Below are 16,065 nucleotides of genomic sequence, written 5' to 3' on the forward strand. Positions count from 1 at the left end.
ATGAAGTGATCCAATGGTTCATTCTCTCCTTGGTATTACCGACACTTAATCCGTGGCTTAACACCCAATTGGTCAATGATCTCTATTTAAAGAGAATGGAGGGTCATTTGTAAGGTGACCGTTCATGAGAGAAGCTTATGTAAATTTTCTTTCTTTTACATTAATAAATTGCCTAAAGTGGTTGCGTTGGCTCAGGCCATGGACTGTTTCCCTCTTTGAGGGTTTTAACCATGTCAAGAATACCGGTGTATTGATCTGTGATATGTTTGTGAGTGATGTCCTTTGGTGTTCTATCTGAGGAACTTAATCTGCAAATTCTTACACCAATGAGTCTCTTCTTGTTTCCTTCTGTGCTCTAGGTTTTGAAGGGCCTCTGCCTCTTCTACTATCAACTCTAAGGTTCTGCCTTCCTGAATGATTCTTTATTGGATGCTTGAAATTTTACTTTCCAATGCTCTCTAGTCTTCAAAGATTTCACAAAGAAGTTCTTATTCCAAAATTTAATCCTTTCCTTCAATGATTTTAGTTTGAGTTAGAATGTGTGCCTTTTTATGACACCTCTAATATTCAACTCCTTCCACAATTTGGCTAACAAAACTAAAAAACCAATGGATTGAAGCCAAAATATTTCAAAACAGAAAGACATATTTAGTGGGGCTTCTTTAGATCAATTTTCAATCGAATGAGCTAGTGATCTGACCCTATGCAAATCAAAATTCAAGCTTTGATAAATATATCCTTCTGTAAAACTTCCTATAATAAAAAAAATGACCCAAACTATAGGTTACCTGATTGGTAAACGATTATTCCAGGTAAACATCCCATTGTTGGCTGGAATTTCTAAAGGTGCAAGTTATCTATGATCATATCAAAATCATTTGATGATTGGTCTAACCTACGAATGCCCCCTTTTTACTCCTCTAAAAATGTTAGGATATTAAAGTCTCATCCAAATAACCATAAGTAATTTCCTATCATTTGTTTCAACTTCTGCAGTTGTTGCAAAAAACCTTCTTGTCCCTCGTACCTGGAGGGTTGTAAACCACCGATAGAAAAATGAAATCTTCTATTACAACATACTTGAATCTACGTGTAAGAATCCTATCAGAAGCCATCCAGTCTTGGAAGACCACTTCATGTGGGTTCCAAAAAACTAAGCCTCCCGCACTACCCCTAGCATCAAGAGACATGGACTCACACCCTTTCCAACAAGTGCCTTCTATTTGATTCATTTTCTCCCCTATTAGTTTTGTTTCTTGTAATATAACAATTGTTGGGTTTTCCTTTTTTATTATTTCCCTAATAGATTAATGTTTTCCTTTAATATTGAGCCCACGTTTATTCCATGAAAGAATGCTCATGATGATGAGTTGGGAAAAGGAAGTGACTTCTCTGTCACAACTATTGCTTGATCCGTATTACCCTAGTTCACTCCAGTGTTTTGTCTCAATTCCTTGTTCAGTTTATTTGTCTTCATCTTAGGTTCTTTACTAACGTCTTTTAGTAGAATGTCTTTCTGGTTGTCCTTAAAAGCTTGGAATTACTGATCTATTGGGTCCACTATTGAGTTTCTTCACTTTGTTTTCCACCTCAGATAAGTATTTTCATAGATATCTCTTTCCTCTTTGGACAAGTCCCCCTTATATTATTTCACCCAATCATTCACCAGTGTGACTAATACCCACTCTTCATCTAAGAGGTCCCACGAATTTTGCTTCAATAAAGGAGCTACTTCCTGAAAACCTAACATTGCACAAAATTCAAAACTAGATTGTATATCTTCCTCCTCTTCCAACTTACATTTTAACACACTTTTGTCCATATTTTTTTTTGTGGGAATAATGTCCATATGGATGGATTTTATGTTCTAAGAGTCTTCTTCCATAGCCTCCTGTGAAAAGAAGGAATTTTTCTCCTCCAACCCCTTTGTTTTATAGGATGCTGGGTTCCTGTGATTTCATCTCTGTTTAGTGACCTTGGTGAAACCATCATTTTCCATCTGACCTCCAAAACCCTATTCCTTCCTTCTTAGTGGATATTATCTTATCAAGTGGCCATGCTCGTGATAGAGCTTACATCTAAACGGAAAGTGCTCATAATCTATAGGTTGTTTCCAGACCTCTCCCTGATAATCAAACTCTATAAAATTTGGTAATGGTTGTGATATATTCATATAGACACATAACCTAAAATATGACATGTTTTCCCCTCCTTTCGTGAACTATGAGACTTTGAAAAAACATCCTAGTTCTTTCCCTATACCTTCTATATTTTCTGGTATCTAGAAATCTACTAGTAAAGAGTAAAATCTGAACCATATCGGTGCTTTTGTGAATTCCTCCTTATCTAGGTTGAAACAAGCTTCTCAGTGCCTAATGTAGAGACCCACATTGTTAAGGAAGTATGGTCCCCATTCAAAGATCCTAGTTTTATCTTCAAGGTTAGAAAATATGACTGTGAAGAAACCATTATGTCCTAGTCTCAAATCCATCTCTCCCTTTGGTTACCAATTCTACTGTATCCAATGCTCTAATTCCTTCTCTGTCAGCCAAATTCCTATAAACTTACATATAAAAGCATGATCTCTCATGTGTTTCCTATTATCTTCTAGACATCTTGTAGGAATGATAAATCTAGGGTTTTGAGGGGCCTTAGGGATATGTTGACATTGTGGCCGCATTTGCCACTTCTCTCCCAGAATAGGCATTTGAGTGTAACCTAAGGATCCTCCTTTTGTACCAAATTTTCCTTCCCCTTGAAAATGCCTACTATCAAGAGCATTCCGAAAGGAGGGATGACCCCCTTCTGCCTTTAAATTCATGTTTAAAGAACCCTTGTCCTCCAATATCTGATTTTGTGTACTTTTGAACACAATATTGAAAGTGGGAGAATGCCCAACCCAATACATGGCTCCCCAAATTCCAAAATCGAATTTTGTAACCGATAAGTTTCAACACTGCCTCACCACCTTCATCGCCTCACCACAAATTATTTTTAATTTTAAATACATTACTAGCAAGCATTTAAAGAAGTCTTACTATCTACAAACTTGAATGAATGCTTTTCATTTTATTAAGCAAATTGAATAGTTATAAATTTATAAAATATTTAATTGAATATGTTATAGATTTATATTTATAAAATATCTAATTGAATAGGTTATAAATTTATGTGTTAGGTACCTAATTGAATACTTTATAAATTTATATTTATTATAAATCAATTAATATACAACATTGCATTAAATAAAAAATATTATATATTAAGAATTTTGATTTTTGATTTTCAAATATTCTATTAAAAAAAATTCAATTACAAAAAATTAGAAATTATTTGAAAAAACTTATGTTTAAATTTTATATAAAATAAATACCACATGTGAAAGTCCCATGAGCCAATTATCCCTTTTTGTAATGAAATGATATGGTTAATAACCTGGTAGCCTTCGTCACGACGACTTCTACGGTGCATGCCAAAAGTGGAAGTATAAATTCCTTTATTTGGAATTAAATATATCATCTTCTAACTGATATTTGGTTAGTGCAATATCGACCCTTACTGGCCCAAAGTAATGGTAAGACTTATTGAATATCATAAATATTTAATCAAAAACCAAACATGAAATGTAAGAGAAACTAGTAACTATATCACCGCCTCATATATCTGCGACATTTTAAAAAATCCTTAACACATTAATTTAATAATTTAAAATTATAAAATTTTGAATTTTGAATTAAATAAAAAAAATGCTCGTTAAACCACTGACATATTATTTGGAAAAATAATTCCTTAGACTTGCGTAATGGAAACAAAAATTAATTCACATAGCTCTAGACTCCATACTTGGGATTTGAACGTGTGACCTAACATTCTCAATAATAAAAAAATCATGGACTATTTTTAGCGGAGAGGGTGTTTGACTTTGTCGGAAGTCGGTAATCGATTGCCACATATTATGTTGAAGTGAACGCGTTCACGTATTAGGATTGGAAAATAAAAGTGTGAGCAATATTTCTTGTAAGAGAAACTAGTAACTAGTAACGAAACTACTTAGAGTAACTAGTAATGAACGTAAAAGAAAATAGTAATAAGAGCGCGAGAAATTTAATGTAAGAGAAACCAGTAATGAATGCTTTTCATTTTTAAGCAATAAAAAAAAAAATTTGAAAACACATGAAAGCGTAGTTTTCAAAAATATCATTTAAAAACATGAAAGCACATGACAACTCAGTTTAAATTGTAATTAAAAGATTTGTTTAAGAAATGGTGATTAAAAGATTTGTTTAAGAATTTGAACACAACGGTCCAAAAAGAAACTTAAAACCAAAATCGACCTTCCTTTTCAAGAATTATTAAGTGATTATATAGTCGCACTTCATGAATGAATAATGATAGTAATTGGTGATTGAGGAGGCTTTGTAGAGGAGGAGGAAATTCACATGAGAAGGAAAGGCAACACGCGATTGAGGTAATTTTCTACTCTAATTTATTTGTCTGTTTAATTCATTGCACAAGGAATTTTGAGTACACTCACAAATTTGGTTTCTATTTTCACTCAACGGGTTAAGCATGGACTCTCCTAGCTCTTTCTTTCTCTCTCAAGCACTTTGATGTAAAGTTGTCTGTCTTATGGAGCGCTCCATAAATGTAGTGTTTTATGCATGAATGTACTATGTAGTGTTGTTGTATGCTTGCAATGTGTTGTGTTGTGGAAATGTGTTGTGTGTGTGAAAATTTTTGTGTAATGTGTCTGTGGATTTGTGTCAATTGAGAGAGAAAGTAATGGCTGAGGAGAATATGCACTGGTGGTTGAAGGGCCAACTTGATCAACAAATAATGCTTTCAGAGTGAGTTGGTATCTATGTCAATATTTTCTTCAATTATTTTTAAATGCATTCCTGTGCCTTTTTTCTGTTTGTTTTTCTGATGAGTTGGAATTTCATATACAAGAGCTAGTGCAGGTTTTCTAGTAATTTTGTAGTAGAGAATGAGGAATTTCCAGCACTTTTACAACCATCAATTTCTAGAGTTTCAACAGTAAAAGAAATATGGTTAAGAAGTGAGGTTAGTATTCTTTGTTGATTGTCATGTTCTTCTTATAGGCAATGGTAAAGCTTTGTAGAGTTTTAGTCATTTATTTTTAGAAAGATGAAACCATATCTACTTTATAAATGGCTTGCCCTATTTATTTTCTAGGGTTTAAACAAATCAAACCCTGGCCTATTAATTCCCTTTCAAGTAGGTATTCCTTTCCTTTGTTCCATGATGGGAATGGTGGGCGATCCTTACCTTCCAACTAGGGATGGAGCACTTTTTTGTTCTTTCCTTAAACCAGTAATCAACTATGGAATTGTTTTGTTTTGTTTATGTAACAACCCTATAATAGGTTGGGAATAGGTGCCTTTAGTGGGATTTAGCAGGGAGATTCGCTTTCTATTGGATATCCTTCCTCTATTATTTTCATGATATTCTATCGAGAAATACCTATTTAAGGTAGTGGTATATCATTCCCGAGTAGTAGTAGCAGATCCTTCGATTTCTTGGCCTTACCTTGACTAGAGAGGTAGGTGTAGGTTACCTGGTTAAACTTTTGAATGAGACCCAGAGAAATACCTAGAATTCAAGGTAACAACATAACTAGGATAGAATAGTTACAGATAGGGCAAGACCTAGGTTACAAATAGAATAGTTATAGTCACTTATTTATTGAGATCTAGATTATGCAGCCTTGAGTAATATATATACCCAAAAGAGTTATATTCTCGAGAGAGATATCCTTATGCTTATGACCATCTGAGTCTTTAGAGAGCTGAATGCTCTAGATTGAGATCGAGATCAAGATTGAGTAATTTCTTTGTATGAGAAATATATTTTATTTTTCATAAATTACAACTGAATCGAAAGAAACTACAACCCAATGGAATACATGGAATGGAAGAAAATTTAGTTGACATCCAACTTATGTTGCTTAATGGGTTGGTACTCTGAAGGCCTTCACAACCCAAAATCTTCAAAATACATTCAAAACACAAAATCTTGAAAATAGAATGAAAATAACATGTATTGGAATGAGAAAAACATGCATTGCAAAAGAGGCATTTAGAAGAAGTTTCAACTATAATGAATCCTAAGAAAAACCTCGTAAAAGATGAATGATGTTGTAAAATCCCACCATAATATGAATAGAGGAGGTTAACTCACAGAAAGAAAAATTCATGACTTGGAAGTTCTAGGTGCTTAAGACCAAAATAATAAAATACTTTCAATAAAGGAGAAGGAATATAATAAAATGAGTATATGAATTACCTTCGAAACCAGATTTATTTATAGTGGTGTAGGATATAGTACAACACAATGGGTTAGTCACTGATTATGTAAATCTTATGAATGGGAAGATATTCTTTTAACTTAGGTATTAAGTATTATGTATTAAGCTAATGAATTGTTTATTGTCTTTACAAATTTGTAATGAGCCAATTATTGACCTCGTGATCAATTTTTGTCATTTAATAACCTCAGACATAATGCCAACTGCTAATAATATTACATATCAATCTTACATAAGTTTCATTGTTACACCTTTTGTGAAACTACTAATTAAAACCATCCATATTTGGTTGATTGGATTTTATAGTTTTATGAATGAATTTGAACATTATATATATATGTGTGTTAATGGGGTTACTTAATTAGATTGTCTAGTTTCCAAAATGTTCATGGATAGGAGCAAGTTATTTTTTTTGGGATAGTTGTTTTCCTGCTAATCCCTTTGCTTTCCAGTGTCCAACCAATGTCCAACCTGACAGATTAGACATGGAGCACCTTTCCATCCTTCAATATCTTATGGTGTTAGAATTCCTTGGAAAACGAGCTTCCTAATAAAACATGATCCACTTCGTAAAACAAAGGGATGAACCTCCTGTTTACCTGGGACACTTGGTTGAGGCACCACATAGAGGATGCATAGTGTGGGGAGAAAATATTGCATTCAATGGCATGGTTTATTGTTGTATTCACATCTTCCCCTTTTCTTATTGATGGGCATCATGGAATACACATATTTATTTGGTAGTTACGAGGGTAGAGATGATCTACGAAGTATTTCCTGACATCTGACCCTCTGAATCTAAGAAACATGTCATATCTCCATGCTCTCCACATTCCCACTGCCATTTAGAAAGAAACATATTAATTTGTTGCTCAAAAACACCTCATATCTCCATGCCTTCCACATTCCCATTTCCATTCAGAAAGAAACAAATTAATATGTTAGCTTGAGAAGGTGTGAGTCAAGAAAATTTATATGGAGCTACCCAGCTTGGAAGTTAAGACTCAAGCATTATATGGAACATTTGACTAAGTGCATCATCGAGCGCTTTACGTGGAAACTAGATACTAAGTGCATCATGAAGTGTTTTACGAGGGAAACGAGACACTTTTGGTTTTGGCGTCATTTCAATTAGTAAACCAGACATACAATGTGTAAATCCATACCAAGTAGCATATCCACCACCAGGTTTGAACCAATTGAGAAAATCTCAGTTGAACCAATTGAATGAATCCCATAATCACTTACAATAGAAAGGTCGCCTTAGGGAAATAGTAAACCTAATTCCTAGTGTTGATTGTGCCCATTGCATATAATTTAATTTTTAAAAGTGATTATTAATTAAAAATATTTTATTAAAATATTATTTAATTTAAATAGATTTAAAAACAAATTCAGACACCCTGTGTCTATCAGTGGCTCCCTCAAAAAATTGCGCATTTTTTCTAGCCAGTCACCCATTCAGTTGGCCTGTTCCTCGCCCAGAAAACTGTGCAATTTTCATGAGTAGTCACCCAGCAGCCCAGCATGCCGCTCAGCTCAGAAACTGTGCAAGGATGTTCAGCAGGCCATCCTCCCATCAAATGTGTTGTTTTTGCTAGCACACTCTAGCAACCCGCTGCCAGCTCCCCAAAAAATTGTGCAATTTTTCCAAGCAAGCCTCTTGCGGCCCCCTGCCATCTCCCAGAAGAAATTGCACAGTTTTTGCTGCCAACCCCTTTGTTGCCTGCACTTCTTCCGTCAAAAATTGTGCAGATCTTTCGTCTAGCCGATCCAGATCCCGCAAACAGTCACTACTGATCCAAATTTCCCATCCAAGTCTCCTAATGACCTCTGCACAATTTTCACTGGCAGTGCTCGAAGCCCACATCCCAGCTTGAAATCTGCCTTGCACTATTTCAAGAGTCTTGTCCTCTCTCTCGGTCACCTACATCTAAAAGCAAAGGATAATGCATCATGGAAGACTAGGAGATTTCTGGATTTGATATCGTCTCATCATGAGTGATTGTAGATACAAGTACATGGATGAGACATGACACGATGACAAATGAGATGAACAAGGAGAGCACATGCAAGGATATTTGTTCACGAAAAGATGAACAAGGAATTCATGCGAGGAGATTTTTTCGCAAATGGATGAATGAGGAATGCGTGCAAGGAGATTTTTTCATGAAGGGACGAATACATGAAGCATGTCAAAGTACAAGCAAAGGAGGAACATGGACATGCAAACATCAAGCAAACAACAAGACCATCGAAGACTCCACACACCTTGTCATGTGAAGGTGAAGCTATGATACACCAAGAGCATATCCATCACTCAGAAGCATAGTGGCTCGACATGAACACCACCACCAGCATGAACATACCAGCACTGTCATGTCAATTCATGTCACGAGTCATCTCGGCCACATCACTACTATGGGCCATACTGTTGTAAATCAATGTAATGTAACATGGAAGTCTAAGAGACCCACATGTAAATCTAAAGATTCATGTAAAGTTCAAGAGTCATGTATGTCAAATAGTCATGAGGGATGTTGAACAGTCACAAGGGCGAGTTTTACCCTTGGCTATAAATACCCCTCATTTGTACATGCAATAGATTTTTCACCTTGGCTCCTCCCACATAGCCTTGAGAGTCTCTAATATTTTCTTTGAGGAGCGAGCAGTGGCTCCAACACCCCACTTATGGGTTTATTGATGTATGGTGTATTGATGTGTCTTGGAACTTTCCCTTAATTCAGAAGCCTGATAACATAGCAACACATTTTCACACATGTATTGTAATTGTTTGTAAGACTATTCTTTTAACGCTTGTAATTCATGTTGCTTTAACCTGTGTTAAGACAGTTGAACTATTTCAGTTGTTCTAATACATATGCTTATGAAAATGTGTTGTATAGATTGTTAAAGTTGTCCTTCCCGTGTGGGCGACCTCACCGGACACTAGATAAAACCATTCCCATAAACTTGTTATAACGATTGTCGTACTCGCGTGGACTATTCTGTTGGGTGTTGTACGTGCTATCCATTCATTGTGTGTTTGTGACTACTGCATCTGTGTGCACTATGCCACTGGAAGCTTCGCATGTCCTGCGGTGTTGTGTGTCTCTGACAGAGTTGGGACTCTTCCCTTTCGACTAGAGTCTCCACCCTCTCCCTTTGCGGTGAAAGAACCTTGACACAAGTAACACTATCACTCACCATGCAAGTGAACCTCACTGTTTGAAGACAAAGCATACCACTCTCACATGCTAATAAGAAAGAGTTAAGGCATATCTTTAAGATAATGGCAACCGGTCCATCGTACCAGATGGGACTCCTACACCAAATAGTGTGAGGTCTAGTTGGGACTTCATACGGGGGAGATCCCCTGAATGTTTGCAGCTCTAGCACCATCAATAGTAAGATAGCAATATATCCTTCCTCGGAGTAGTATCAGGAGATCCTTTGATTGCTTTTCCTTTCCTTGACTAGAGAGGTAGGCGTAGGTTACCAGGTTATAGTTTTTGAACGAGACCCAGAGCAAGACCTAGAAGTCAAGATAACAACATAACTAGGTTAGAATAGTTACAAATAGAGAAAGACCTAGGTTACAGATAGAATAGTTATATCTGCCTATTTATTGAGATCCAGATTATGCAACCTTGTGTAATATATAAACCCAAAAAGAGTTAGATTCTCAAGAGTGAGATCTTGATGCTTATGACCTTCTGAGTCTTTAGACAATCGAATGCTCTAGATCGATATCGAGACCAAGATCGAGTAATTTCTCTGTATGAGAAATAGTTTTCATTTTCCTTGAATTACATCTGAATCTAAAGAAACTACACCCCAATGGAATACATGGAACGGAATAATATTTAGTTGACATCCAACTTATGATGCTTGATGAGTTGGTAATCTAAAGGCATTCACAACACAACATCTTCAAAATACCTTCAAAATGCAAAATCTTGAAAATAGAATGAGAATAACATGTATCAGAATGAGAATAACATGCATTGGAAAATACGCATTTAGAAAAAATTTCAACTATAATGAATCCTAAGAAAAACCTCATAAAATACGAACGATGTTGTAAAATTCCACCATAATATGAATAGAGGAGGTTAACCCACAGAAAGAAAAATCAATGATACTGAAGTTTTGAGTGCTTAAGACCAAAATAATTAAATACTTTCAATAGAGGAGCAAGAAGAGAATATGATGAGTATATGAATTACCTTTGAAGTCAGATTTATTTATAGTGGTGTAGGATATTGTTAAACACAATGGGTTAGTGACTGATTATGTAAATCTTATGAATGGGATTTTGTTTTTTTTAAATTAGGTATTAAGTGTTATGTATTAAGCTAATGAATTGTTTATTGTCTTTACATATTTGTAATGAGCCAATTAGTGACCTCATGATCTAATTTTGTAATTTAATAATCTCAGACACAATGCTAACTACTGATACTATTACATCTCAATCTTAGATAAGTGTCAGTGTTACACCTTTTGTGAAACTATGAACTAAAACCATCCAAGTTTCGTTGATTGGATTTTATAGTTTTATGAATGTATTTGAACATTATATATATGTATGTTAATGGGGTTACTTAATTAGATTGTTTGGCTTTCCAGAATGTTCATGGATAGGATCAAGTTATTTTTTTGGGGATAGTTGGTTTCGTGCTAATCCCTTTGTTTTCTAGTGTCTAGCTGTTGTAGCGGCTATGACAACCCTCCAAAATTTTGCCTTAGGTTCATTTTTGAGCCTCCCTACCAACCATTCTTAGCAGAATGTCTTGCTCTGTCAAGTACATAGGATTTAGCCAATTTTCATTAGCTTTCCAACCTGTGCATGTCAACTTGTTTGTCTCCCACCTGGAGGCCAACATTCCGGACTTAGGTAATTTTCTAGCTGAGATGCTCCCCCTGAAAATTGCTCAATTCAAGAGGGGAACAAGCCTTCCCTTGAGAAGTTGTGCAATATTTGTTGGGCTACCTACTGAGCTCCAGAATTGTGCAATCTAGCCAGGCATCCCTCCCTTAGAAAATTGTGCAATCCAACCCAACACTGGGCTTGAGCCCAAAAATTTCACAATTCTGGGAGGCAGTACCTGTTGACCCTAGAAATTGTGCAATGCCTGAGGGAAAACCAACCCTACTCAACCGAGAAACTACACAAATCCCTTTAGACTACTGCATGTGCCTTCAGATTAACCGGTTCTCTCTAGGACTGAGCAATCCTTCTTTGCATGCATGGGTTGCTTTTTCCCGAAATAGAAAAAAGAAACATAAAAAAGACATCCCTAATTTTAGGGATCTATTTTTAGTAGCTGGAAGTTACATGAAAACATCATTTTAGAAACTTCCCTCCAAGTGTTGCTTTTTCCTAGATTTATGGCATGCACACCATAACCTCGATCTTATCAAAACTCATTTGTCGGACACTGCAGAGCTCATTCCTCACATCGATCTTGCAGCTCTCACATCCCACATCGCATTTAGGAGTCTTCGGCACATTCAGCTCAACTTTTTCAGGGTAAGTCTACTTTTCATGATTTGTGTTGTGTTTCTGTCACTTTTTGTATTTTTCTTTGTGTAAGTGTTGTCTGCTTGATTTCAATGAACACTTGTTGTCATTTTGATGCATGTTAGCATGTAGAAGCACTGTTTCATTTTTTCATTGCATCTCACTGTTGTTGCATGCATCACACTATTTCAACACTAACAATCATCATTGCGACGACTCGCTTCACACACATGCTTGTTTTTCCCATTTACTGAATCTTGGACTCACTGTTTTCATGCATGATCATTCACTCTTGTTTACACTCAGTCTCACCATGCATTCCAACCTTCTCATGTTTTCAGTCGCCCATCGGCGGGTCTGGGCTGCCTTGGCCTGGACTTTGCCTTACCCGACCAAAAATTTTCATTTTTGAGAATGAAGGCTCTGCCTTCCTCGTAGAAAATGCACAAATCTAGCCAACACTAGCCTCCAGGCTTGCATTGTGAAACTATGGGAGGCAATGCCTTGCTGGCCCCAAAAATTATGCAATGCAGTTTGCTAGTTTGCATGTCACTACTGACTAAAATTGCGCATTGTGCAATTTTAGTCCTCAATAGGCTAGGCTAGACTATGCATTGCATAGTTCCAGTAGTCATTCAGCCTCTTGACATCCTAGACTGTGCCTTGCATAGTTTTGGCATTTAGTCTCCCAGCCTCCCAGTGGAAATTACGCAATCTTCACAATCAGTCATACAAGTATGTTGCAAGTCAGTCCTCAAGTTTGTTTTGGTTTTCAGCTGACAGATTTAATTCCATGAGTGTTGTTATGTCTCCAGGTATCATAGGTGTTCATCTACCTCTCAGTAGCATAGGTACAATGGCCTCCTAGGGAGAAGGGTCAAAGGACACCGTTGAGAGTGCAACTCGAGATGCAGTTGAGCGAGTGTCTATGAGCTTACCTATCTATGAAGACACCAAGTTGTTCATAGACAAGGATAGAAAGATAAAATGGTTGTGGCATCACAGAGAGCAACACCATCAGTAGCACCAGAGGGTAGCCAACCTGCATGAGACAAAGGCAAGAGGAAGATTATTGACAACACAGAGGTGGAGAAATGCTGCAAGTTCAAAGCAGATCCAATTGTGATGAAAGAAGCTTTGGATATTGAGGCTAAGAGGTGACAATGCAACAATAGGATTGTGCAAAGGAAAAGAGACAAACAAAGGATGGAGGAAATAGAGAATGAGTTGCAGGAGTTGAAGTGGAAAAATCAGGGAAGAACAGGAGCTGCACAGAGTAGAGAAGGAAGCGCAGTAGGAATAGGTCCAACAAGGGGCACAACACACGTAGACTGATGAAACTATGCCCATACAGGATATAGACCCATCCCAGTAATTGGCACAGAGCAGACATGGTGAGAAATGATGTCGATTGCATGCACGAGTGTTCAGTAGGGTGGATGTCACTGTGCTCACGCATGCAATCCCATCCGTTGGTACACTCACCGAGGTGAAAACAAAGAACCAAGTCCGATTGGAGCTAAACATGTACTTTGACGAGTTGATGTACATAGCCACCAGCACACACTTGGACATCAGCGCAGAAACTATGCATCAGTATGTTGCTGGCCCAACCGCACTCAAGACGATGATGCACATGATATCAGACGAGTTGGACAGAGGAGCCAAATCAGTGTACCTGGATGCAACAGAGGCAAGAGTTCATTTTCAGCAAGATGTCACCATTGAGCATGCGGACACCATCACAGACTACCAAACTTGGAATCAGTTCTCCACCATCGATCATCACGAGGATGTCAAAGAGTTGGTCTTCCCACTGCTATCCGAGTCTTAGTGATATCTTACATGGCTTGCTCAAGCCTATTTTGTCTCACATGGGTACATTTGTAGATTGTAATGTAACATCTTGTAAAAGTGAAAGACCAAGTGTTGATGGTTGAATGTAACAGTCATGTAGTAATTGAAGGGTCATGAGGGTAGGTGAAGAGTGACAAAGGGGAATGTCAAGGGTTACCCTACCATTTGCTATTTATAGAACCTCATAACTCATTGTAGAGGCTTTTGGGAGCCAAGCTTCCTATAGGTGTATCTTATAGAAAGATTGGAGTGTATTGTAACAAGACTTGGATTCTCCATAGTGCAGAGCTAGTGTATCTCTTTGGAGGAGTAGGCGGCAGTGACTGTAACATTTTGTTTTCAGAACTGGTGGTTGCTCATGGTTGCATTGTATGAATGGATCTTTCACTCTTAATATAACAAAGCCAACACATTTCATGCATATGTTTTTATTAAATCCTAGCTATCTTGGTTACTCTAATGATATATGTAGTTGTTTTCTTATGCATGTATGTCTGGACTCTTTCTATATATGTATGTATGAATATTACTGAGATGGGTTGTCAGTTTAACCATCACTTTGGATTGTTGGTTTCCCCACTTTCCAGCTTGTGATGTATCTTTGATCATGTGTTCCCTTTCAAGATGTGTGTTTCCACAGGTTTCTAAGGGGCGCACTCATCCCCCTATCCATGTGTTAGAACCCTTTGTGCACCTTCCTTGGCTTGCTGTGCTAGTCACACCCTTGCTACCAACAAGGACATCCTACTTGCCTCTATGCGCAACCGCGGTCAACGTAGTACCATATGACCCACTACTGGGACTCCTACACCAAACGATCTGAGGTCTAGTTGGGACTTCTTACTGGGGAGATCCCCTGACATGTTGGCGAGTCCAGCACCGTCAACATTTCTAGTGCTAGAAGGAGGGCAAGATGATAAGTTGAGCCCTTACATCATGTTTTGATTCTTCGCATACTCGTCATGGATACTGTTAGACTCATCCCTCCGTGATGTTTCTCTAATGCTGAACATCTCGACATCACGATGGATTTTTTTGATCTCTTGGTGGAATTCACGTATGATGGTGAAGGAGAAAAGGCCTGGCCTGAGTAATTACAAGACTTCTATGCATTTATTGATGATGCAGATGACTTCTCTGATGAAGAGGTCATCTTGCTTCTTTCACGCACACTTTGAAAATCCAAACAACGATGGTGCAGCAGCCTGCCACCCGCAGCATCCTCTCACTTGACCAATTTTTTGATCTCATTGAATCTACTTTCCATCGTTTTGATCCAGAACCTCTTGACAAAAAACTGTTAAACAATGAAAGACTCCGCAAGAATCACCTATGGATTTTTTTTAGTGCTTCCGTGTATTGTAGTTTCAAGCTTCGAAATCCAGATGAAGTTTCAATATCTTTGGGACAAACTCGAAATATGTCTTAAAAAATCAGTCGATCCCAAGATGAAGTTGAAGTTCAAACCCCACTCAACATACTTCGGTGATGGAGTTGCACAATCACAGATAGACATAGTCGTTGTCACAAGTGATTGTCTGCCTTCCCCTCATCAAACAACTCCACCACCACAGAGTGATGTGGGAGAACATGCACACACGTCTGTTCAACTGTCATATCCTCCCATCATCACTTCTCTCAATTTTCGTGTAGATTTGGTTGCGAAGCCCATGGGTTGTCACATGCATCTATTACCACAACATCCCTCTTTGTTTTCCTCTAATCCTCTGGATTACACTATCTTGTGTTCTTTCGTTCCAAACTCTACACCTGTTGTGAATGAGGATCAAGCCAAGAAACCAACCTACATTGTCATTCATGATGAGTATGACTGGGAACTTGAACATCAACCCACGACAAAGGATGATCTCCTTCTGTTTGCGCCTCCTCAACTTTTTCCTGACCTCTTCAGTGATTCTGATATCTCTAATTTTCCTTGTGCAAATCCACCAATAGATGCACCCATTATTGATCATTCGTAGAACACACCAAATGTTAGTCCATCATTCAACAACAGAGAAGATAAATGATTAATTGAAAATCCACTTGGTTTTTCATCTTCTTTTTCCAGAAACACAAAGGGTGAACATTATTTCTTTTCATCTACCCCTCTATTTGATTTATCTGATCATGAGGATGTCAATGAAATCATTGATTTTTCTAATCGTAGTTGTCATGATCTCTTTACTCCTGTATTTGATCATGATGATGATTCTATCGTTGTTGATTTTTCAAAGCCACCTATTTATGATGATCTATCTGTCAATGAAGTCGAAACCCTACATATTATCGAGGCACCTCAGCCTGAGTTGATGGTTATGTTAGGCCCTCGCTGTCTTGAGGTTGGTTTCTC

The sequence above is a fragment of the Pinus tabuliformis genome, chromosome 9 (assembly GCF_031772625.1).
Source record: "Pinus tabuliformis cultivar Carrire ecotype Pingquan chromosome 9, CPIR1, whole genome shotgun sequence".
NCBI lineage: Eukaryota > Viridiplantae > Streptophyta > Pinopsida > Pinales > Pinaceae > Pinus > Pinus tabuliformis.